This window comes from Macrotis lagotis, chromosome 1 (assembly GCF_037893015.1).
Source record: "Macrotis lagotis isolate mMagLag1 chromosome 1, bilby.v1.9.chrom.fasta, whole genome shotgun sequence".
Classification (NCBI taxonomy): domain Eukaryota; kingdom Metazoa; phylum Chordata; class Mammalia; order Peramelemorphia; family Peramelidae; genus Macrotis; species Macrotis lagotis.
Genome location: NC_133658.1, coordinates 161,698,317 through 161,725,632, shown reverse-complemented (window position 1 = coordinate 161,725,632; position 27,316 = coordinate 161,698,317). Strand labels below are relative to the sequence as shown.

Genomic DNA, 27,316 nt, shown 5'->3' with positions numbered 1-27,316 from the left:
CAAATTACTTTCATCCTCAATCTTAATATTTTTTTACTCCAATCTTCTCCAGTGGTCACTAAGACCTAGTTCTCTCCAGAAGACAAGACATCTCTGTCCACTCTTTGTACTTTCACTATCATGCCCTGATTCATTCACTGGTCAATTGTATGGGAGCTGAATTAGTTCTTTCTTCCCATTGCCATATTCAGATACTATTTCTATGAACATCATTCAACAACATTTCCTTCTTTGATGTTTATGTTATAGAAGAAATTTATCACCCAATCCAGATCCTGATGGCCACAATGTCTTGACCCAAAGACATGTTCCTTCCTGAATTCTCAATGAATTCAGTGCCTATCTCAGCCCTTTTTTCCCACCTCAAGTCCTGCCCTGTATTAGGAGACTTATACAAATATATTAATGTTCCTTCAAATATCCCAATTTCCTCATTATATTCAATTCCACTAACCTACTTCTTACCACTTTAGCTATATATCTTTTTGTTTTGTTTTGTTTTGTTCTTTAATTTTTGAAAAGCAATGGGATTGAGTGATTTGCCCAAGGTCACACAGCTAAGTAAGTATTGAGTGTCTGAGGCCATATTTGAACTCAGGTCCTTCTGACTCTAGGGTTATTTTCCACCCACTGTGCCACCTAACTGCCCCATTATATATCCTAGATCTTGTTATCATCTCACATGATTCTATATCAATGTTTGTGAACTCCAAAATTTCTTTATATGATCATTATATGTTGTCATTCCACCTTCCTCTTCCCTTATGTCTTACAACCCCTCATCCTGTTCTTTGTCCTTAACTATCCTTTACCAGTCCCATCATTCCTTCACTGACTATACTCTTCTCCATTCCTTATCCTTTCTTTTGGTGGACCAGTTGATATCTACACCAGAAGTATCAAACACACAATCTGCTGCTGCATGCAACCTGCAACACCCTCAAGTTATCAACACCAAATTAAAATGCAATTAAGAAATATTTAGCAAAATAAATTAAAACAGAGATAATACTATATCTTAAAACTGTTGACACAGGACCTGCAGAATTCCTTTTGTATGATTGAGTGACCTCCATTTCTATTTGAATCAGTCACCACTACTCTATACTAATCTCTACTCTTAAATCCCGTGACCCTTAATCCTGTCATTATCACATAGTCATATCCCAATCCTGGACTGCTCTCACCATTCAACTCCTTCACTCCTGTTCCTGTGAACTAAAGAAAAATCACAAAACTGATTAATGGGTTCACTATAAATTTATGTCATCTCAACTGGGTCTTCACTGCAACAAGACAATCATTCTATTTATTCACTATCCCAGTTACTACAATGGCTATTCTATTATCCTTCCATCACACCCCCCAGCTCCCAACCTCTCTGCTGAGACCATTCACTGAAAAAAAAATTTGAAGTCTTTTCTTAAGCTCCCTTTTCTACCCTCTTCTAGACAAATCCTTCTACATGGCACTTGTGATGCCATATCCTCCGATCTTCTCCAGCAGATTGCCCCTGTTCACATTCCTCTCTCTCTCTCTCTCTCTCTCTCTCTCTCTCTCTCTCTCTCTCTCTCTCTCTCTCTCTCTCTCTCTCCCCGTCCCTCCCTTCCTCCTCTTCAGTTTCTCCTTTTCTACTGACTCCTTCCCTACTGGGAAGGGAGAGGAATTAGTTGTTCTATGGTGCCTATTATGTGCTAAGAATTTTTACAACTATTATTTCACTGGATCTTCACAACAACACTATGAGGTAGATACTATTATCATCCTCATTTTATAGTTAAAGAAACTGAGACAAAATAAGTCATTTGTGAGTCACACAGTTTCTGAGGTCATTTTAAACTAAACTCTTCCTCACTCCAAGTCCAACACCATCCACCACATCACCAAGCTGCCTCCAAATATGCCAAGTATCTCTCCTTCCCTTCCCAACTAAACTCCCTAAGAAAAACATTGACACAGAGTACATTCATTTCCTTTCAACTATATGTAAGTTGACTTCTGAACTCATTCAACTGAAATTTACTCTCCAAAGATACCGATATTTCAGTTGCCAAGTTTCATGGTCTTAAGCTTAATCCTCATCCTTCTTGACCTCTCTGCAGCCTTTGCATTACCTATCACCATCTCCTTCTGGATATTCTCTCCTTTTTAGGATTTTGTGACATTGTTTTCTATTGGTTCTCCTTCTACTTGACTATTCTTTCTCAGTCTCCTGGACTGGATCTTTACCCATGTCAGGACCATTAACTCTGGGTGTCTCCTAAAGCTCTGTCCTGTGCTCTCTTCTCCCTATACAGCTCTCTCCCTTGGTGATTCCACCAGTTCTTATAAGCTCAGTTATCATCAATATGCACATGATTTCCAGATCTATACAGCCAATTCATGTCTCTCTCCTAAACTCTTAGTCCTGTATTTCCAACTACTTGTTGGACATTTCAAACAAGATGCCCTGTAGCTATGTCAGATTTAACCTGTCTTAAACAAAATTCATTGTCTTTTCCCTAGAGAGGGAACTTAACAGAGCCCTGACCTTGGAGTACAGAGGAGGGGAGTTCAATACCTCAGACACTTGATACTAGCTGTGTGACCTTGGGCAAGGCACTTAACCCTGATTGACTCACATTCAAGGTCATCTCCAGTCTGGAGGAAAACTCTGGAGGAGATGACTCTGGAGGAGAAAGTGAGTTAGGAGGAAAAAGTGAGTCTAGTGACTTAGCAAAGCACCCTCTCACTCAAATCCAATTCATGTACTTGTCATGGCATCACCTCCCTTAAAGTCATGGTCTTCTTCAAGAATGAAGGACAAACATCATCATCATTTTTCTTCCTAATGTCCCCTTTTCTGTCAAAAGGACAGCTAGGTGGCACAGTAGATAGAGCACCATCCCTGCAGTCAGGAGTATCTGAGTTCAAATCCAGCCGCAAACACTTAATAATTACCTAGCTGGGTGACCTTGGGCAAGTCACTTAACTCCATTGCCTTGCAAAAACAAAAGCAACAAAAAGGACTACCATCTTTCTATTCTCAAGAATCCAAAAGCAATGTCATTCTTGACTTTTCAGTATCCCTCACTTATATTGAACAATCTGACAAATCATGCTAACTTTGCCTCATTTCTTAGATTTATCTCCTTTCTATTCACAATGTTATCACCTCTTACACCTCATCACTTCTATCTTCTGCTACTAAACTATTGCAGTAACCCCCTAATTTGTTTCCTAACCTCGAAGCTCTTTCTTCTTCAGTCTAATACCAGTACAGCTACCATAATGGTATTCCAAAAGCACAGTCTGACCATGTAACTACCCTCCTTCAAAAACATCTTCACTATCTTGATATTGCCTCCTGAATAAAATGCAAATGCTTATCTTGACTGTATAAAACCCTTCCCAATATGACTCCAATGGGATGATAATCTCAGATTTATTTCATATGACTTCATCATTCTATTTTTCTTCATTTGTCTTCTTCCTTTTCTTTTTCTTCTTTATCCTTCCCTTTGCTTGTGCCACTCTTCCTCCCTTCTCTCTCTATTATTATGATGCTCTGATATGTATATTTCAAAAGCCAAGAATTGACCTGCACAGAACTATGAAATAAAATGTGTCTTCCAAAATCCCTGAGTTCACTTTTAATGTTCCCCTACTTCTAAAGTCCCACAACTCTTTTTTCAATACTGCCCAACATTCTATTACCTTAGACCTTCAATCCCTAACCTGTTCTACTCTTCTATGCACTCATTCCTACCTACCTATACTTTGTCATTGCCATAATCTTTCTTCTGTTACTCAGTCTCCAGTCCTCAACTAATCTAGTAAATTAGTACATGCTAATTTACTGATAAGAGTTCTGGGCAACAAAAACATTTTAATTATGACCTTTGCAATGTCTTCATTGATTCAAAGATGACTCAAAGAGTAAGAATTTCAAATCAAGAAGAATATGAAAATTGCACAGGTCAAGGAAGGACCCGTAGGCAAAGGTGTTACCATCAGTCATACATATTTTCCCACTCTTGGCTGAGCTTGATGAGCCATTGAGTGAATAAAACTCACTTAAAACTAATTTTAGCTGCACTATCTGCACTTTATCTGCACTATATTTTTTATCTGGCACTATATATACCCTAATTCTTCTGAGAACAGTAATAAAATCTAAAATCAATACTTCTGGAAGGGTATGACCATTGATTGTCCTATGGTTCTAGTCCCATTCCTCTTCCTGCTCAGAATAAAATTCCTTTCCCTGGTCACAATTCCTTTGTGTGTGTGTGTGTGTGTGTGTGTGTGTGTGTCTGTCTGTCTGTCTGTCTGTCTGTCTGTGTCTGTGTGTGTGTCCGTGTCTGTTACGTCCCCTGAATTTCTTGAAGTTCTTGAAACCTCACCCTAGAACTTTCACTACAATTCTGTGCTCTTCTTATCCTGAAAGATCTCTCTGTCCCTGTGACCTTTGATTGGGAAGTAATCAGACCATGTTCACTCCTCCATTCCTCTCCAGGATCAACTCCTGATTCTCTGCACTTCTTTTTCCATTCTACCTCTGAGCTAGTGCCTTCTCCCTCCTCCCCAATTTCAGGGCACTTTTAGGTGTTGCTTTCTCCTACTAGAATATAAACTCATTGAGGGCAGGAACTATCTTTCTCTTTGCTTATATTTGTATTTCTATCACTTAGTATATTACCAAAGCACACAGTAAACATTTAATAAATATTTGCTGACTAGACACTTGGTCTAGACACTAAGGTCCCTTTCACCTCAAAACTTATGATCCTATAAAAATATTGTTTATTTCCCTTTTCCAGCCATAAAGAATTATTCTTTATATGAGACCCTGATCTGTCTTTCTTATATATCTAAACACATAGCACAAAATGGAAAAGAATGAGAAACTGTAGACAGAGAAAGTAAAGATATAAGAAACTGTAAATTTGTGCTCCCTACACATGACATTTTAGATTAAAATACAAACAACAAGGGGCAGCTAGGTAGTACAGTGGATAGAGCACCAGCCATAGAGTCAGGAGGACCTGAGTTCAAATTCAGCCTCCGATACTTAATAATTATCTGGCTGTGTGACCTTGGGCAAGTCACTTAACCACACTGCCTTAAGTAACTAAAATTTTTAAAAAATACAAACAACAATGCCTTGGATTTGCCCAGTGCTTTCTTTTAAAAGTCTAACCTTATTATCCAATAGTTAAACAGCTGATCTTTAAAGTCAAATTTGCCCTCATCATTTCTGTAAGGTAATATATAGATGTGCAAATAGATAGATAAAGATGTATACTTATATATAGATAGATAGATATAAATATTTACATGTTTACATTTTATATATGGAAAATAGATAATATAGGTAAATTGATCCAAGCTCACTCAGTCATTTCCACACTAACCTCCATGGCCTGTCTTGAGAGTCAAAGTCAGTGTTCCATTAACTGTACACCATTCTTTTCCTCAAGATCAATTTCCTATCTAATCAGTCAATCAGCAAGCATTTATTTAGTATCTATTATGTTTTAGGCCCAATTCTAGGCATTGGGAATATATGAACAAAGAAAGAAACTGTCTATCCCTAATCTCAAGAAGCATGTATCCTTATAGGAGAGATAAGAATGTAGTATATGAAGAGTTAATATATATTTACATATATATGTAAATGTACATGTGTATACAGCATAAATACAAGTGATTATATACAAATAAATACAAAATGGTTATATATAAACTAATTTGGGAGCAAGGACTCCAGCAACTGGGAGAATCAGGAAAGGCTTTGTGGAAAGATGATGACTTAGCTGCTTATCAGTGAGGGATAATAATAATAATATTGATGATGATAATAAGCATTTATATACAAATAAAAGGTGTTTTTATTACCTTTTCCTCATTAGATCTTCACAACAATTCAATGATATGGGTGTTATTATTATCCTTATTTTATAGATTAAAAAAACTAAGACTCAGACAGATTAGATGGCTTGCCCAGGGTCATATATCTAATGCAGGATTTGAATAGGGTCTTCCTGATTCTTAATCCAACAACCCAGAGATGGCATAGAGAGTGCTATGTATGGGGAACAGTGAGAAGTCCAGTTTTGTTGTATTACAGAACAAAGGATGGAGAGCAAAGTCCAATGAGACCGGAAGGACAGATTGAGATCCAGTTATGTTGGACTCTGAAGACTTAAAAGAGGAATAAATATTTTATCCCAGAGACAAGCCACTCAAGTTGAGTGAGTAGATGAGTCAGATTTGTAAACAAGGAAAATCATTTTTGCAACCATTAAATAGAACTGACCAGAATAATGAGAGATTTGAGTAGTAAAACCAATTAGGAAGCTTTTGCAATAACCTGAGTGAAAATTGGTGAGGGCCTGAAATAAGGTGTCAGTTGTGGAAGTGAAAATAAGGGGTCAGATGCTAGAGAGTTGAAAACAGTCCAAATATGTGGGGTAAAAGAAAGTGAAGAGTGAAGGATAATGTCAAGATTTCAAAACTAGGAGTTTGGAAAGATGGTGGCAACTTCAGCAGAAATAGGGGAAACTTGGAAGAAAGGAGAGTTTTAAGCACATGCTAAGTTGAGATGTCTCCAGAATACTTATTTTTAAATATCTAATAAGAAAGGATACTTACTTTAAAATATCCAATAGGTAATTGATGATATAGGAATGAAGATAAATAGAGAATGGGGTTGAATATAAAGATCTGTGATTTTATAAATAGAGATGATAGTTAATAAATCCCATGGGATGGGGGGGATGATCAACCTTGATGGACTCTCTCATTCCATCAGTGCAACAATCAGGGACAATTTGGGGCTCTTTGCAATGGAGAATACCATCTGTATCTAGAGAAACAATTGTGGCTCTTGAACAAAGACCAAGCAGTATTACCTTAAATTTAGAAAAAAAAACTGATATCTTATTGTCTGATCTTGCTATCTCTTATAATTTATGTTTCTTCTTTAAGGATATGATTTCTCTCTCATCACACTCAATTTGGATCATTGTATACCATGGAAACAATGTAAAGACTGACAAATTGCCTTCTGGAGGGGTGGGAGGGAAGTAAGATTAGGGGGAAAAATTGTAAAATTCAAAATAAATAAAATATTTAAATATCATGATAGAAATAACCACTAAAATAATCCCATGGGAGGCAGAAAAGAGAGGTCAGTTCTAAAATGTTTATAGCAGCTCTCTCTTTGTGGTATCAAAGAAGTTGAAATTGTGGGTATGTCCATCAATTGAGGACTGATTGATCAAGTTGTGGTATTGATTGTGATAAGATCATTGAATTCATCATTTCTTACAGCATGCTATGAATTCAATGATCTTAGAAAAACCATAGATAGATTTGCATAAAAGAACATAGAGCAAAATAAACAGAATCAAAAGAACTCTGTACACAGTATCAGCCATATTGTTTTAAGAACTTTAAGCAAATAAGTCATTTGACTATTATAAATACCCAAATTAACTACAAAGAACATACGAAAGAATTCAAAGAAAGAATTGATAAATAGAAGTATGTATAAAATGATGTGTACATGACTGTGTGTGTGTGTGTGTGTGTGTGTGTAAAATGGTAGCCATTTTTATGACAGGGAGGATGAGTGAATAAAAGGGGAAAAGAAATTTATGTGATTATTATTATATATACTTAAAATGAATAACAAGTTGTACATCATAGATTTGCAGTTTCATGAGCAATCGTCTTTTTATTATACTATGAAGTGAAAATGTTTGTTTTATTCCATAAATTAGAAACAATTTTTTTAAAGAAGGGCCACAATAGAACTTAGGGAACACCCACAATGTAGGGATATATTGTGGATGATGAAGTGGCAATGAAAATAGAGAAGGAGCAGGTCAGACAGGTAAAAGAATTAAAATGTCACCAAAACCCAGACAGAAGTGTGTCCAGAAGGACAAATCAGTCAACAGACTCTAATGCTGCAGATAGGCTGAGAAAGATAAAGACTGAGAAAAGATCTGCAAATTTGGCAATTAAAACATGTTGGTGACTTTAGAGAGAATAGTTTCAGCTAAATAATAAGGTCAGAAACCAGACTGCAAAGGGTTGAAGAGTGGGTGAAGAAAGAGAAAGTGGTGGCAGTACAGATGGCTTTTTAAAAATAGATTTTTATTAATATCTTGTGTTTTTCAATGCCTAGATTTCTCCCTGTATCTCCCCTTCTCCTTACCCCAAGAAAGTTATCTCTTATAATAAAGAATTTTTAATGAACATGAGGAAGAAAATAGCATTCAACAAAACCAAATAATACATTTGGGGAAAACTGACAATATGCAATGTTCTGCACCCATGGAATACCCTTTCCCTCTATCATTTCAAAGAAACAAGAGAAAGTTAAGACATTTTTTTCTTAGCACAACTGCCAAGCAATTACTTCAGCAGTCTTTGTAACGGCTACTAGTTACTTATTTATTTCAATGATCTGTTTAATGTCAAGGCTATTGTCAATTTAGATTAAACTAATCAATTATTCATTTCATTAAGCAATGAGTCATAATAAAAAAATTAAAAATAGACCTAGACAAGGAACCAAGAGACCAGGCTCTGCTAACTAGTATGGGACTTTGGACAAGTGACTTAGAATCAGGAAACTGCAAAGTAGGAAAAGGAACTCTGAAGACACAGATCAGAAATTCTGCCATTTAACAAATCTGCACCATGGTTTTCTTAAGTTTAAAGTGAGGAGTCAGAACTGGACAACCTCTAAGTTCTTTCCCTGCTCCAAACTTTTAAATAATATATCTTTGAATTATTTGAATACAGCAAAATCGATTGTAATTTCTAGTTTCTTCCTAATCAAATCAATGTAATTCCTAAATTCTAATTCCTGCTTTTTTTACCCATCTCCCTTCTCTTTTCTTGAGTATCACATGATTACTATTGAACTTCTCCCCCTTACCTAAAAAAAATTCACATTATTCTTTGTCTGTCTTTAGTCTCTGGTGTAGGACAGACCTAAATATATGACCATTTTTAATAACTAAAATTTTAAATTCCCAGCTTTGTCCATTTGTCGAGATCTCAACTGCAGGTTAAAGAAATAGTCATTCATATAGTGGGGGGGGGGGAGTGGGGGGAAGAGTGCCTCCAATAGTTGTAATATCCTTTTTTCCCACACCAGGCTTTTCTTTGGAGATTCAAACTCTATCTCCACAATCTAAACCCAAAATAAACTGTTTCTTATTCTGGACCAGCTATAACTAGAAACATTTGGGCCTGGAACAATGGTAACAGGAAGAGAAGCCAGTTAGGGTATAACAAAGAGTTTTTCACTTGGAGACAAAAGTCTGCCCAGGACAGTGCAAACTTAGTGCTTTTTTGATGTTTGCATTGGGGAAAGGGGAAGAAAAAGTGGGACAAGAGCCAGGAGTAGGATTGGGAACCCACATATTGGGAAAGAAATATGTTCCAGTAAGGTATTTTTCAGGATCCTTTAAATTTCAGTTCTCTGTTTCAATCCCAGGCATCCTTCTCTAGTTATAGATGGGTTATTTGTACAAGAAGACAGGTAACAGTCCTCAAACTTGTTGGTGAGTTAGGGGGATGTCTACTCAAGCATTGGTATACTTTTCCTGGTAGAATGAGCAGATGAGAACAATCTTTGTTTCAACAGCTATTAAGGCAACTGAAACAGGTACCATGGAGTGCTTAGAGCTTGGTCAGACATCAAAGACACCAAAGTCTTCTATTGAATTCTAGCCATCACCAGTCTTTTAGACTTTTTTTGCTTGCCATTAGACTTTGATGTTTCCAAAAGAGATTCTGAGGTAGATAGCTTTATGAAACTCTGCCTCACTTAAATCTAATCCATACATAAGTCAAGATATCATTGACCCTCATCAAAAACAAAAGATCAACAGCAACAACTATTCCTAAGATGGGGGGGAGGATTAAATAGGGACAAAACCAAGACATCATAACCACATATGCACATCTAAAATAGTACCACTGATAGATTTATGATTTGACTTTGGTTAGAACTGCCAGTATCCTGGGCATAAATCTAGCAAGAATTTGCAAAAAAAAAATAATAATCAATGTCTTTTATTAGTTTCTTGAGGAAGACAGAAAGGTACTTAAGTACTTTTGTGAGGGTGGGGAAAATAGAGGAGAAGAAATATGTCTTTAGCTAGCACAGAAGCCCAAGATTCCTTTAGGTGAAAAACTGAAAGGAAGAGGTCTCTCCTCCATGCCTAAGAAGCATTTTTTCTGTCTCTCAGAAGGTGGAGAGGAAACTCAAGGTTATGTGAGTATCTCTCTACCAGGCAGGAGAATTACACAATGAATAACATTATCTTAACTTCAAGCCAGAATTGTAGAACTTGGCATTGGCTCTCATGTTTTGTGATCTATCATTAGCAAAACTTTCTTTATCTGTATTGTGGCAGACAACCACAGAGCATTTAACTCATAACAGCCTTTAGAAGTAGGTCTTGTATAAGTACTCTTTCACTTTACAGATAAGGAAACTCAAAAAGGAAGATTCATAAAGGTCAGTTAGTAAGAGTTAGGGCTAGGACTAGAACTCATGTCTTCTGAGTCCCAGATCATCGTTCTTTGCACTATACCATACCTCTCAAGCAGTAGGGAAGGCAATTCTCACCCCAAAGGACTGTTGCACACCTCAATTCATTATTTTTTTGTTGTTGAGATAATCCAGGTTAAGTGACTTGCCCAAGGTCTTACAGTGACAGGTCAGATTTGAAATCAGGTCTTCCTGACTCCAGAACAGGTATTCTATCCACTGGGTCACCAAGTTGCCCCTCCTCAATCCATTCTGAAAAGCAAGATAACTGTGCCCTGTGTCCTAAGGATTGTTGTTCGGTCATTATAGTTATGTCTGACTCTTTGTGACCCCATTTGGGAGTTTTCTTGACAAAGGTTCTGGAGTGGTTTGCCATGTCCTTTCTTCAGCTCATTTTACAGATGAGAAAACTAAAGCAAATTAGTTTAAGTGACTTGCCTGAGTCACCCAACTAATAAGTGTCTGAGACCCAATTTAAACTCAGGAAGAGGAGTCTTGCTAACTCTAGGTCTGGCTCTCTATTCACTGTACCTGACTGTCCTTAAGCATATATCCTCTTAAGCCAGTTAAGCAAGTTATTGGAAATTTTGCCATATTGGTAAGCCTATTTCCCACCCTGAAAAAAATAGCAATTGTTGCACTAATTCAGAAAGCATTTGAATTCTTAAATGCTTGAAATTTCCCTTTTCTCATTGCTCTCCAACTTTTCCATCCTTTCTTAACTGAAAACTATTCATTTTAATGAGAGTTAAGTGAGCAGATTTTTGACTACCTCCACTTCACAGTAGCTCCTCCCAAACTCTTCTGTTTGATAAATTATCTCTCCCTTAGGGAGTCTTGGGATGTGGACCTCTGGGTTTTTTTTAATTTATTTATTTTCATCCATATGCACCTGTATATTTTTTAAGTTACAAAATTTCCTTCCACTCTCCCTTCCCACCTCCCTCCCCTCAGCAGCAGTCAGGTTAGCATTATACATACATATTTTGATAAATATGTTTACAAATTAGTAAATTTTGTCATGAGGAATTAGGATCAAGGGAAAGAGGTAAATAAGAGATATTTTTTATATAGTGTTTATCAGATTCAGAAGGGTTGTCTGTATGTGTGTGTTTTGTTTTGTTTTTCTTCCTCTGGTTGGGGATAATATAGTCCATAACCAGTCAAATACAGTTGTCCTAGTTCCCTGGACTGCTGAGAGGAGCTGCTTCCATCAAGGTTGTTTATCTCACAATGTTGTTGTTGATGTGTACATTGTTCGCTTGGTTCTACTACCTTTGCTCAGCAGCAGATCCCATAAGTCATTCTATGCTTCTCTAGAATCTGACCATTTATGGTTTCTTATAGAACAATAGTATTCCATAGCATTCATGTACCATAGCTTGTTTAGCCATTCCCTAACTGATGGGTATTCCCTCCATTTCCAATTCTTTGTCACTACAAAAAGAGTTGCTATGGATATTTTGGAACATGTAGGACTCTTCCCTTTTTTTGATAATTTCTTCTGGATATAGACCTAGAATTGGAATTGCTGGGTCAAAGGATATGAACAGTTTTATTGCTCTTTGGGCATAGTTCCATATTGTTCTCCAGAAAGGTTGGATCCTTTTGCAACTCCACCAGCAATGCATCAATGTCCCAATTCCCCCACAACCTCTCCAATATTGATCATTTTCCCTTTTTTTCTCATCTTGGCCAATCTAATAAGTGTGAAATGAAACCTCATTGTTTTTAATTTGCATTTCTCTAATCAACAGTGATTTGGAGCATTCTTTCATATGATTATATATAGCTTTAATTTCTTCATTTGAAAGTTGTGTGTTCATATCCTTTGAGCATTTATCAATTGGAGAATGACTTTTGACCTTAAAATTTGGTGCAATTCTATATATTTTAGAAATGAGACTTTTATCTGAACTCTTATTTTGAAGATTGTTTTAAAGTTTTCTGCTTTCTTTTTAATTTTGGCCGCATTGATTTTATTAGTGTAAAACCTTTTTTTAATTTAATATAGTCAAAAATCATTCATTTTGCAATTTATAATGTGCTCTAATTCTTGTTTGGTCATAAATTTATCCCCTTTCCATAGATCTGATAGATGAGTATTTCTTAGTCTATTAATTTATCTTTGGTGTCACTCTTTATGTCTAAATCTTGTACCCATTGTAACCTTATTTTGGTATAGGGTGTGAGATATGAATCTATGCCTAGTTTTTCATATACTATTTTCCAGTTTTCCCAACAATTGTTGTCAAATAATGAGTTCTTATCCCAGAAGTTGATGTCTTTGGGTTTGTCAGATTGTAGATAGCTGTAGTCATTTACTGTGACTGCTTTTGAACCTTTCCTAATAGACTGATCCATTACTCTATTTCTTTGTTTGTTTTTTTAGGTTTTTGTAAGGCAAATGGGGTTAAGTGGCTTGCCCAAGGCCACACAGCTAGGTAATTATTAAGTGTCTGAGACCGGATTTGAACCCAGGTACTCCTGACTCCAGGGCCAGTGCCTTATCCACTATGGCACCTAGCTGCCCCCATTACTCTATTTCTTAACCAGTACCAGGCAGTTTTGATGACTGCTGCTTTTAAATCTGGTAGAGAGAGAGGCCACCTTCCTTTACATTTTTTTTCATCAGTTCCCTTGCTATTCTTGCCCTTTTATTGCTTCAGATGAATTTTGTTACTATTTTTTCTAGCTCAGTAAAGTAGTTATTTGGTCATTTTATTGATATGGCACTGAGTAAGTAATTTAATTTGGATAAAATTGTCATTTTTATTATATTAGCTCAACCTAACCATAAGCATTTGACATTTTTCCAATTATTTAGATCTGACTTTATTTGAGTGAGAAGTATTTTATAATTGTGTTCATACAGTTTCTCAGTTTGTCTTAGGAGGTAGATTCCCAAGTATTTAATGTTGTCCATAGCTATTTTTAAACGGAATTTCTCTTTCTATCTCTTGCTCTTGGGCTTTGTTGTTCATATATTGAAATGCTGATGATTTATGTGGGTTTATTTTATATCCTGCTACTTCACTGAATTCGTTAATTGTTTCAAGGAATTTTTTAGATGATTTTCTTGGGTTCTCTAGGTATACCATCATAACATCTGTAAAGAATAAAAATTTTGATTCCTCTTTGCAATTCTTTATGTTTTTCTCTTATTGCTACTGCTAGCATTTCTAATACTATGTTGAATAGAGATGGTAATAATGGGCATCCTCTTTTCACCCCTGATTTTATTGAAAATCCTACCTGATCATGATGTATTATCCTAGTAATAACTTGCTGTAGTCTCATTGCTAGAGTTTTATTTAAGATTTTTGCATCAATATTCATTAGGGAGATTGGTTTATAATTTTCTTTGTTTTGGTTCTTCCTGGTTTAGGAATCAGCACCATGTTGGTGTCATAAAAGGAGTATGGCAGAACTTCTTCCTCTCCTATTTTAAAAAACATTTTATGTTGAATAGGAATTAATTGTTCCTTAAATATTTGGTAGAAATCCCTTGTAAATGTATCTGGACCTGGAGACTTTTTCTTAGGGAAATTTTTGATGGTTTCTTCAGTTTATTTTTCTGAAATGGGGTTAAGTAATTTATTTCCTCTTCTGTTAATCTGGGTAGTTTGTGTTTTGAGAAATATTCATCCATTTCATTCAAGTTATCCAATTTATTGGCATGCAGTTTGGCAAAGTAGCTCTGAATTATCTCTTTAATTTCCTCCTCATTTGTGGTTCATTTACCCTTTTCATTTTTTGAAATATGTAATTTGGTTATCTTCTTTCTTTTTTTAAATAATACTAACCAAATGTTTGTCTATTTTATTGATTTTTTTTCATAAAACCAACATTTAGTTTTATTTATGAGATCAATGGGTTTTTTGCTTTCAATTTTATTAATCTCTCCCTTGATTTTCAGAATTTCTAATTTGGTTATTTAATTGGAGAATCTTTAATTTGTCCTTTTTTTCTAGTTTTTTAAGTTGTATACTGAATTCATTGATCTCTTCTTTCTCTATTTTATTCATGTAGGCATTTAGAAATATATAGTTTCCCCTCAAAATTGCCTTGATTGAATCACATCAGTTTTGATATGATGTCTTATTTTTATCATTTTCTTGTATATAATTATTGATTATTTCTACTATTTGCTGTTTGATCCACCCATTATTTAAAATAAAGTTATTTAATTTCCAATTAGTTCTTGATTTATCTTTCCATGACCTTTGATTACATGTCATTTTTATTGCATCATGGTCTAAGAAGTGTGCATTTATTATTTCTGCCTTTCTGCATTTGATTATAAGTTTTTGTGCCTTAGTACATGATCAGTTTTGGTGTAGGTGCCATGTACTGCCAAGCAAAAGGTATATTCTTTTCTATCCCCATTAAGTTTTCTCCAGAGGTCTATCATATCTAAGTTTTCTAAGATTTCATTCACCTTTTTAATTTCCTTCTTGTTTATTTTGTGGTTAGATTTATCTAGTTCTGAGAGAGGGGAAATTGAGGTCCCCCATTATTAAAGTTTTGCTGCCTATGTCTCCTTGTAATTCACTCAGCTTTTCATTTAGAAATTCTGATGCTATACCACTAGGTGTATACATGTTTAGTAATGATATAGCTTCATTACCAATCATGCCTTTTAAGAAGATGTAGTTTCCTTCCTTAGCCCTTTTAATGAGATTGATTTTTGCTTTTACTTTATCTGAAATTAGGATCACTACCCCAGATTGTTTTTACTTCCACTGAGGCATAATATATTTTGCCCCAACCTTTTACCTTTCACCTGCATGTATCTCTCTACCTCAGATATGTTTCTTGTAAACACCCTATTATAGGATTCTGGTTTTTAATCCATTCTGCTACTCACTTCAGTTTTATGGGAGAGTTCATTCCATTCACATTTACAGCTAAGATTACTAATTCTGTATTTCCCTCCATGCTATCCTTCTCCATTCATATTTTTCTTTTTCTTTTACCTATTATTCCTCCTTATCAAAATTTTACTAACTTTCCCTTTGACTTTTCTTTTAAAAATCTAACTTTCAGTTTATTTTCACTTATAACTTCACCTTCCCTTTTATAAGTTCCTTTTTCCCCTTATTTTCCCTTTCCCAGTCTCCCTCTTCCCTATAGATCAGGGTAGATTTTTAAACCCAAGTGGGAATATATCTTATTCCCTCTCTCTGAGCTAAATCTATTGAATAGAATTTACTCAACATTCACATTCTCTCTTCTTTCCCTCTAAAATTATAAATCTTTGTGCCTCTTCCCTTGGTGTTACTTATTGCTCTAATACTATTATTAATCAGGTATCATCAATCATAGTTTGATTATTTGATCGATTGATAAGCTCATATTGTTATCAAGGTATCATCATATTGTTTGCTTGATTGTTTGATAGGCAGCTTTGACTCAAATTACATCAAATTATAATTATAATCATTTTTTACCCTACCCCCTTTTCAGGTATCTTTCAAATACACACAATCCTCCTCATGAGCCAAATTATCATCCAAAGCCATATCATTTTTTGAACTATTTGTGCCCCCCAGGCCTACTTTCTCTCACACATTGCCCCCTCCCCCTCTCCCACCCAGGGTCAGGGTACTTAACCCCTGTTAAGTGAGGTAAGGCCTATTTTCTTCCATATATTACCTTCCCCCCCTGCATGGTATTTAACAGCTTTTTAAGTGAAGCAAGGCCTATTCTCTCTCCCATTTTACCCCTCCTCTTTCCTCACCTAGGGTACTTAACCCCTTGTTAACAAGTTTAAGTCAAACCCTGATCTATTTAACTGCAAGAATCTTAAAGATCTCTAAGTGCTGGGAGGCTCTGAATGTCTCACCTGAGAACTTTACAATGATTGTAAGTTACCAGACACACTGCCTCAGGACCTTGAAGTTTATAATGCCCTCATTAGACAAGGAGCTAAAAACAGTAGAATTAAAGTGGGTCAAAGGATAATGAGACATTTAAGTTTAAAGTTAACACCCCTGCTTTTTTTCATGGCTTTTTATCTCAAACATAGTGACATCTTCTAGCTCTTCTTTTTTTTCCTAGGACCTCTTCCATGGAGAGATAAGACTCAATTATACCATATCATTTTAAGTTCATTCTCTTCTATTATATTCTACCCTTTAATTATCCTAAGAAAAGTAAAGTTCTAAAGAATTAGAAGTGTTAGTGCTCACTTCAGCAGCACATATACTAAAATTGGAATGATACAGAGAAGATTAGCATGGCCCCTGCTCAAGGATGACATGCAAATTCGTGAAGCATTCCATATTTTCTAATAATTACCTAGCCGTGTGGCCTTGGGCAAGCCACTTAACCTCATTGCCTTCAAAAAAATCGAAAAAAAAAGAATTAGAAGTGTTATATCTTCCCTTTTAGAGCTGTATACAATTTGATATTCTTGACCTACATTTGTTTTGTTTTGGATTTTTTTTCCTTCCCCTTTACATTTACCTTTTTTATGCTATTCTTGAATCATGTATTTGGTGATTGAATTCTCTGTTCAGTTCTGGTCTTTGTGTCAGGAAATTATGGAAGTCCTCTATTTTGTTGAACATCCATCTTTTTCCCTGAAAGTATATGCTAAATTCTGTAGGACAATCCATTCTGAATTGCAATTCCAGGTGCTTTGCTCTCTAAAATATGCTATTCCAGGTCTTCCAATCCTTCAGTGTTGAGGCTCATGGGTCCTGTATGAGTCTTATTGTCTCCTTTGTATTTGAATTGTTTTCTTTTTGCTACTTGCAATATTCTCTCCTTTATTTGAGAATTCCAGAATTTGGCTATTGCAGCCCTTGGAGTTTTTTCCTGGGGTCTCTTTCTAGAGAGGTTCTGTGAAATCTTTCAATGGTTATATTGTTATCTTGTTCTAGTAGATTTAGACATATTTCCCTTATAATTTCCTGCATGATTTTATGCATGTTCTTCTTTTGATCCAGGCTTTTGGTGGTCCAATAATTCATAGATTGTCTCTCCTGGGTCTATTTCTGGTTCATTTGTTTTCCCTAAAAGGTACTTTACATTTTCTTCAGTTTTACCAGTCTTTTTATTTTGCTTGATGGAATTTTAAAGTCTTGTAGATTCATTGGTTTCTATTTGTTCAATTCTAATTTTTAGGGTTTTAGTTTCTTCCATTAGCTTTTTGTGTTTCCTTTTCCAGTTGGTTATTTCTACTTTAAACAGAGTTGATTTCTTTGGTCAATTTTTCATAATTTTCCTGCATGACTTTCATTTCTTATTTTCATTTTTCTTCTTCCTCTCTTCATTGGTTTTTAAATTCTTTTTTAAGCTCTTTGATGAGCTTTTGTATTTGAGTCCACTTTATACACTGTTTTGATACTTCCCCTGTAAGTGATTTTTTCACTTCAGACATTTTGTCTATAATGTGGTTTTCTATAGTGAGTGCTCTTTTAGCTTCTTTGTTCATTTTCGTTGGTTTTGCTCTGCTTCTAGAGTATAGGGAGTATAGATCCAAGCTTTTTGTTTTTTTTGTTTTTTGTTTTCTTTTATTGCCAGGGCTGTGGTCTGATTCCTGGCTTGTCATTGGCCAAGATGTTGCCTATGCAGTCCAGGCCTTGTCTTTGCAGAGGTTTGTTTCCTCCTTTATGTCTAGGTTCTGGCTTAACAGTGGTTTGTTCCCAACCCAGTCCTGTCTTTTACCCTGGTGTTCTCAGGGTTCAAACTTTGTTGGGTTTGGGGGTCCTCCCTGCTGGTTTACTATCTTGCTGCCAGGACCTCTGCTGTTGTTAAGTTGTTGGGACCTGGATTACACTGTGACTAAGCCTCCTGCTGGCTTTCCTGCTCTCCCACCTCCTGGACTTTATTTCCCCTTTTCCTGCAAAGAGATAGACCTTTACTGAAGATCCTTCATGATGTCTACAGTTGAAAACTTATTTGAATCTTCTCTTTTTCTTGGTAGGATCTGCAGTGTGAATGTCAGAATAGAGACTTCATTTAGTTTTGGTAGGGAAAAGCTTTGGGAGCATGTTAGCTTCATGCTGCCATCTTGGTTCCACCCCACACAAACCCTCTGCTTTTGCTGCACCCTCTACAGATTCCACTCTAGAGTGGGGATTCAGTTTGCTAATCTAGTGGTGGTCATTCTTGGTTTATTTAATTACAGAAGATCCCCAGCTTTTCATGATTTACATTTCACAGCTCTTTTCATTCAAAGCTGTGTAATCAACACCTTGACTTCACTCAACCATTCCTTTCCCACTCATTTGGTACTTTCTTCAGGCTCCACACCATGCTACTGATAAATGACTCAGGAAAACCACTCAAAAGTGAGAAAAGAAAGTGGCACCAGTCAGCTGGTGTTAAAAAAATTAAAGTTAACTTTAAAATCTTAAGGTTTGTAACTATTCAAAAAAACCCATAAACACTTCTAGATTGGAAATTCTAATTTTCTAATCATTTCAACTAGGACTTTTGGGATAGTAAATTCCATCTCTAGTCATAGTCTCCTCTGTTTTTCTGCTTCCCTGGAAATAGTTCCACTGTTCTCTGAGTCTAAACAGGACTCTCTCAGGCTCTTCCAAGCTGCAGTTGAGATACCTAAAGATTAAAAAAAAAATTATCCAAAAATCTCATTGAGTCCTTTCATATGGAGGTTTAAAGGTGATCATAATACAAGAGAAGAACAAATGAGAAAGAGTTTTTTGGTGGCAGAAATTTAAAGATATAAGAAATGACTTGCTGTTGACATTCAGATGATTCACTGACCATTATTTTAAAATGAGTTCCCATAAGCAAAAGATCACCGTCTATTTTAAGCACTTTTTTAGTCTTCATATGCAATGAATAATAATCTTAAAAGATTCCAGTGAGGGGTGGCTAGGTGGCGCAGTGGATAAAGCACCGGCCCTGGAGTCAGGAGTACCTGGGTTCAAATCCGGTCTCAGACACTTAATAATTACCTAGCTGTGTGGCCTTGGGCAAGCCACTTAACTCCATTTGCCCTTCAAAAACATAAAAAAAAAGATTCCAGTGGTAAATGAAAATAATTACTCTAGTTGTCAGTTTTTTAAATGAAAATAAAAATAATGATCCTACCTCTAAATACTGCTCTAACATCACAGAAGTAAATTGATAAATACTACAGGAAAATAAAGAGTAATTGGCAACTTGTCTTCAAATTTTTTCTGGGCATCTAGTATATGAGCCACCCAAGTTATCCCTGCTCCTTCCCCGCAAAAAACATGCTAATCTTTGACAGCAAACAAAATTATCATTAGTATGGCAAGAATCACAGAATTTCAGAGTTGGAAGGGTCTCATAAAAATCATCTCATCCAACCCATTCCCCAAAAGAATCCTTATTATAATGAACCTGAGAGATTCCTGTCCAGATTCAGCCCATTCCACTTTCTGTTGACTCTAAATGCTAGAATGCATTACCTTTCATATTATAGATTAATATGATATATTTATATTATTGGATCATAAATTTAGAGCTGCAAGGACCCTCTAGTCCAACCCCTTCATTTTACAGTTGTTGAAATAGATATTCATCTAATTTAAATGATCTGTTCTGCTCTTTAGGTCCAAAAACAACTAATGCCTCAAATCCTCTTCCTCATAACAGCCTTAACATTTTTGAAGAGAACTATCAAGTAATCCAGACTCTTCTCTTTCCAAGGCATTCTCAACAGACATAACCTTGAGGCTCTTCATTGTCCTGGTCATCTATGGAATGTACTTAAGTTCAACCATATCCTTACTAAAATTTAGTGTTCAAAATTGAATATAGTGATTTAGAATTTGCTTCATCAGGGCAGAGTATATCATGAGTTTTTGTTGTTCATCAGTCGGATTTGACTCTTTGTGATCCCATTTTGGGAATTTTCTTGGCAAAGATAGAGTTTTGCCATTTTCTTCTCCAGCTCATTTTACAAAGGAGGAAACTGAGGCAAACAGAATTAAGTGGTTTTTCCAGGGTCACCCAACTAGTAAGTGTCTGAAACCAGATTTGAAGTCAGGAAGATAAGTCTTCCTGATTCCAGGAACAGCATTTTATCCACTGTACCATCTAGATGCCTCAAGGTGCTATTACTATTATTTTCATTTTGCAAATGAGGAAAAGGGGACTGAAAAAGGTTGCCTAGGGACACACAGCTAGAAAGTATCTGAGGCTGGATTTGAACTCATTTCTTCCTGATTCCAGTTCCAGAGTGCCTCCTAACATAGATGACAATAACATTTAATCTCAGATTCATTCCAGTGTTCCAAGTTATCAAGATATTTTGGGCTCTTGACTATTATCCTTAGAAATTCCTTCCAGGGAGCAGCTTGGTAGTGCAGTAGACAGAGCACCAGTCCTGGAGTCAGGAGGATCTGAGTTCAAATCTTACCTCAGACACTTAATAATTGCCTGGCTTTGTGACCTTGGATAAGTCACTTAACCCCATTGCCTTAAATTAAAAAAAATTTAAAAAAAAGAAATCCTTCTAGTTTTATGTCATAAAAAATTTGATGATCATGCTCTCTATGCTTTTTTCCTTCCTTCTCCCCCCACCAAAAAAGAACAAATTAAGTTACCACAGATTGTTGAGATACTCCAATGGAGACCTCCTTCCAAGTTGACATTGAAACATTCATGACTATTCTTTGAATCTGGTCATTCTATCATTTCCAAACCCATTCAATTGGACATTGTCTATTCCACATCTTTTCCACAAGAATAACATGAGATACTTCATCAAATATGAGGTACTTTTCAAAAATCTGAGAAATTGTATCTATAAAATTTCCCTAATCCACTAATTTAGAAAACCTAAAAAGTAAATAACATTAGTATAGTGTGCCTTGTTCTTAATGAAGCCTTTCTGGCTAATGATCACTACTTCTTTTTCTAATTGTTCATTAACCATCTCCTTAAGTATCATTCTAGAATTTTGTGAAGACTCAAAATGAAGTTCATTGGCCTATGGTTAATAGTCTCTATTTTCTTCCCTTTAAAAAAAACTAATTGGGACAATATTAGCCCTTCTCTTGTCTTGTCATGTTTCTCCCATTCTGACAAATCTTTCAAATCTCTGATAGTCATTCAGCAATTACATCTATAAGTTTTCTCACTATCTTAAGAAGATAGCTTATCTGGGATAGGTGATTTCAATGCTTTAAGGACAACTGAGTGATATCTCACTGTACATATTTATTGACAATTTACTGACTTGACTCCCTCCTATATATTCTTAGATTTCTTCACATACATATATTTCCTTAATTTGCAGTGTCCTCTTTCTAACCCCTTTCTTTTGAATAAGTAATATCAAGCTCAGCCATAGTTCAATTATGACTACAAGCTTTAGTGATATCTATCAGGCTTCATTTACTTCCTTGAGCTAGGAGCTCTAGCTCTTTTTATCATAAGATCATAGGGTACAGTAGTAAAGCGACCTCAGAAATCATGTTATCAAACACCCTTATTTTTCAGATAAGGAAACTGAGGTCCATAAGTGACATGCACTCTGACAAAAAGCTGACTAGGTTTCCCCTATGGATTCATAAAGAGACGACTAGTCTCTTCTAATCCTTTCTCAATGATCACTCACTATTGAATCTATTGTATCATTCTTTGGAGAACAATCACTTCATCCTCAAAACAGATAGCTCCTTCCTCATAAGGAAAAGTCTCAAATTTATTTCTTTAGCTTCAAATATACAATAGTCCTTCTTTCCTTTCTCCTTTTTGTGCTATTCTTCTCCTCTCCAAATCTCTTGTCCCAGGTCAAGTTTTCTCTGCCACATCTAATACTCTATTTGTTTTTGAAATTAGAGCTCTATTTCTGTATGTATGAACATCTATGTGTGAGGGTGCAGATGTGTATTTTAAGGAATATTTTGTTATTCCTAAACCTACAAGATGAAGAGGTACTCACTCCTCAAGCTTCTTCACCTTCTCTTCTAAGAGGAGAGATGAAACTGAATATTAACTCAAGACAGCAGTCACCTGGTTGAAGTGGAAACAACTATCACAGTTTCAATTCAGTCACTGCAAAAATTTCCCTCATCACTATACTGTTTCTTTATTGTTGATTGTAGTTGTTAACAATTCATTTCTTAGACACCCCCTAAAACCTCAACACCTTTTTTATCACCTCCTTACACTTTTAAGACCTTTTATCAACCCTTAACAACTTTAACCACACCCAAACTGCCTTTTCTTTCTCTTTTATCTCCTCAGCTTGACAACCACACCTTTTTTTTCCATTTGTCCCACAAAGCTACCCTTGTTTTCTAAAAGCTGTGTAGTACAGTAGAAAGAACCTTGACTCTGGAGTCAAAATATATTAACTCAAATTCCATTTCTGATACTTATTGCCAGGTGGACCATGGATAAGGCATTTTAACATCTCTGGACCTTCATTTCCTTATCTGTGAACTGAAGGAGAAGACACCAGTTAGCCTCTGAGGTCCCTTTTTAAATCCATGCTAGAAATTTTCTTTCTTACCTTACCTGAAACTACCTGAAATTGTTTTCTTTGAGAATTTGTCTTTAATACTTTTCCTCCACCAGAATAAGCCCTTTTCCCCTCTTCTATCTTGAATTGTTCTCCAACATTTCCTCAAGATTTTTGAGACTGGTAGATAAAGAGCTGATTATAGAGTAAGGAAAACCTCCATTTGAGTCCCATCACTGACAGCCTACCTACTAGCTGGATACTCTGGCGATATCACAAACTCAACACTTCCAAAACTGAGCTACTACCAATTCTGTGACATTGGATGAGTCTTTGAATAACATTCCAAGCAATTCTCTAAGACTATTTGTAGAGAAGATGGTGACCTTCATTTGTAAAGAGAGTTTCTGTATTTGGAAGTTCCCTGTAGCAATGAAACCACAGAACAGGAGAATAATTAATAGAATAACAATATTGTAATAAAATAACTTTGAAAACTTTAAGAACTAGGATGGTTACTTGGTAAGAAAGAATTTTCTGAATAACTGATGTTACTAATACAATCTTAGGTAGGTTTTACAAAAGAAAAATAATGTGTATGTCAAACAATTGCCATGCAAATTTTATGCATTTAAAAAATGTTAGTTGGATTTATAGTAAAGAATTAAAGAAGCATTCACTGAATTTAGTCAAATTAATTTATGAAATAATCCTAAAATTCTAGAACTAGAAATCATTTTGTTGTTGTTTGAACTTCCTTCTCAGCAAGGACCAATGACATCAGGAGGGTGATATCTTGACTTGCTAATGAATTTGACTTATGTGAGACAGCAAAGTCATCAATCTCACTTACAGTCTTCAGAATCCTTAGCCAAGACATAAGTCAGGAAAACTGGCAAGGGATTCAGATGCCCATGATTTCAAAAGCTATTTGATGAAATGTACTATCCATTACAAAGAAATGATAATTTTCAAGTCCAGAATGGGAAATCAATAGAGAGATGATATATAAACAGATAGACAGACAGACAGATAGATAGATAGATAGATAGATAGATAGATAGATAGATAGATAGACAGATTAGATAAGTAGGTAGATAGAAAACATGTGTATGGATGTATTTTTGATGTTCAATTGTTTCAAAAGTGTATAATTCTCTGTGATCTTATTTTGTGATATTCTTGGCAAAGATACTGGTTTGCCATTTTCTTCTCCAGCTCATTTTACAGATGAAGAAACTGAGGCAGAGTGAACTGACTTGGATAGGATCACACAGCTACTAAGTATCTGAGATCAGATTTAAACTCATATTTCAAGCCCAGTACTCTATCGACTGTACTACCTAGCTGCCCTGACATGTATGTATGTATGTGTCCATCTATCCATCTATTTCCACTATATATATATATAGTATATTTGTACTTTATATATGAGTGTGTATATGGATACACATACACACATATCTATTTAAATACATATACACACACAGCCATTGAGAAGAGTTGTTTCTATTTCTCAAGTGATAAGTTGGACAGGATCTTAGAAGTCATTAAGATATCATTAAATCCAATACAGATGAGAAAAGTGAGATGCAGAGAAGTCATACAGCTAGCAAACATCTAGCAAATCTTTCAGATTTGAGTCTTCCTGACTGCTCAATCTGCTACACTGGCTAATTTAAAATGTATCAAGGAATGACCCAAAATATGACCCAAAAAGAATTTGAGCCAACCAACCATGTCAGAAGAGTGAGTAATTGCAGTAGTCAACCTGAGGGTTTCACTTAAAAGAACACTTTAAATTACACTTAAAAATCCTACTCCAGTGCGATGTATACTGAATTTAATTCTCAGCAGGGGATTTATGGAAGAACTTTCCCCTCTTACTTTGCTGAGAAAAATTGACATTTGTTGTGAGCTATCTCTTTTCCCTTTCTCTTCATCTTAGAATTTCTTTTCTTCATCTCTCATTCTTTTCTACTTTCCTCTATTCTCAAAGGAAGTCTTCCACCTTACCAAGGCCAACCCCAATCCATGTGCTCTAGATCCCATCCCTGTCTTCTCATTATATCACACCCCTTTGAACTGAGGCTTCAACTTTTCCCCTATCTATTGATCTCTTCCTTATTGTCCAAGTCTACCCTATCCTTTAAAAACTTTTATTAGGTCCTACCATCCCTTCTATTCATTTCTCTGCTCCCACTTTCAGTCAAATTCCCCCCCCAAAAAAAAAACCTGACAACAAATCACTGGTTCTTCTTCCACTCTTATTTAATCCCTAACCCTTGCAACCTGACTTCTGATTTACATCTGAAAACTGCTCTTGCTAAAATTAATAACAATCTCTTAACTGCCAAATCTGATAGTCATTTCTCAGTCCTCAACCTTACTCTGGAATTTAACACTATTTACCACCTTCTCCTAGATACTCTCTTCTCTCTAACTTTCTGTGATACTAGTCTTACCTTGTGCTCTTCTTACCTATCTGACAAATCCTTCTCCATTTTCTTTACTGGATCATCATCCATATAAATCCTAAAAGTGACTTGTCCAGGGTCACACAGCTAGTATGTGTTTGAGACTAGATTTGAATCCTGTCCCCCTGACAGGGCCAATACTTTATCCAAATAGCTGCCCCTAGCCACTGATCCTTAAACTATGATCAGTCTATGAGTTCAGATGGTACAAAATACATCTTTATTTCAATGTAATTAGTTTGCTTTGTAACCCTTTAATTTTACTTTATACATTTAAAAGCATTATTAGAAGAATTTATAGGCTTGACCAGACTGCAACATAAAAATTTAAGAACTCCATCCTCAGAATCTTTTGCCTTAAATATCATCTCTAATGCAGATGACTCACAGATTTATATATCTATCCTCAGTCTCTACTCTGATTAACATTTACACATCACCAACTACCATTAAGCATTTCAGATTGCATGTCGTGGAAACATCTCAATGCCATGTCTAAAACTGAACTAATATTCTTTTACCTCAGACTCAACTCTCTTCCAAACTTCTCTTTTTCTGTAGAAGGCGTCAACATCCTTCCAGTCTCCCAAGTTCATAACTTCAGTCTTATCCTCTTCCCCTTATCCAGTTAATCCCTTTCTTAACATTTCTACTTCCACAATCATTCATATCTGACCCCTTCTCTCTACTTGGAGAACTATCACCTTAGTTCAGCAATCACATCTTGCCTAGGTTACTGCAAAACCCTCCAGATTGGTCTTCTGCCTCAAGTCTCTCACTACCATAAGACTAACCTAGACCCTGTTGCTAAAGTAATTTTCCTTAAATACAAATCTATCCAGGTGACTATTTTATTCAATCAGTCTGATGACTTTCTATTGATTGGAGGATAGAAAAAATACACACACACACACACACACACTTCAAAACCTGATCTGAGCTTATCTTTCTAGATTCACTGGCTATTACTCCCCTTCCCACACTTGGTGATCAAGGCATTCTCCTTCATTCTGTTCACAGACATTCTCTCTCTCACTGACATGCCTGGAATATACTCCCTCCTCATCTCTTCCCTATAAAGTACTTTTCTTCCCCAACAACAACTCAATCATCACCTTCTATGTGAAGTCTTTTCTAATTTTCCCATCTGCTAGAGCCCTTCCTCCCAAAGTGCCTTGTATTTAACTACTTTGTACTTATGCACTTATTGTTAAGTGTGTTTTATATGTGTTTGTATGTGTTTCTAGATTGCTTTATTCATTATGTTTGTGTTCCTAGCATATAGTACCTGGCACAGCATAAGTGTTAATAAATGTTTACTGATTGATCAATCAACAGACTGAAAGATTAAAACCATAATCACACAGAACAAAAGGCATGAAGGAATTGCTTTCAGTACAAGTGGAAGGAATATATATATATATGCATCCCTGATTTGATCTAACCAATGATATATATATATATATATATCATTGGTTAGATCAAATCAGGGATGCATCAAAACATCTAAATATATAGAGTCAAATGTATTGGAGAAATTATATCAACTTTTCTCCAATATCTGTAACTCCCTTTAGTGACTTTAAGTATTAGTTATTAGAGCTGCCATACTGAGGCTTAATAGATTTTATCAATAGCTTTTGTCTTTCTATCACCTAGATTTCACTCTATACCCCCCTCCTACTTTTCAATCCCAGGGAGCTATCCAGTAATTTAGAAATTTTTAAAAAAGAAGGAAGATAAGAAGGAAGGAAGGGACAGAAAGGAGGGAAAGAAGGGAGGAAGGAAGGAAGGAAGGAAGGAAGGAAGGAAGGAAGGAAGGAAGGAAGGAAGGAGGGAGGGAAGGAAGGAAGA

At 35.8% G+C, this 27,316-nt stretch overlaps 1 long non-coding RNA gene and 1 other non-coding gene across 3 annotated transcripts in view; both read left to right on the top strand.

Annotated features, from left to right (window-relative positions):
• LOC141504358 (uncharacterized) overlaps positions 1-27,316 on the top strand; it is a 54,345-nt gene that overhangs the window by 10,654 nt on the left and 16,375 nt on the right. The gene's annotated exons all lie outside the window — the stretch shown is intronic.
• Positions 16,751-16,857, top strand: LOC141510338 (U6 spliceosomal RNA). The gene has a single exon (XR_012474836.1). It is a non-coding gene; the product is annotated as a U6 spliceosomal RNA (small nuclear RNA).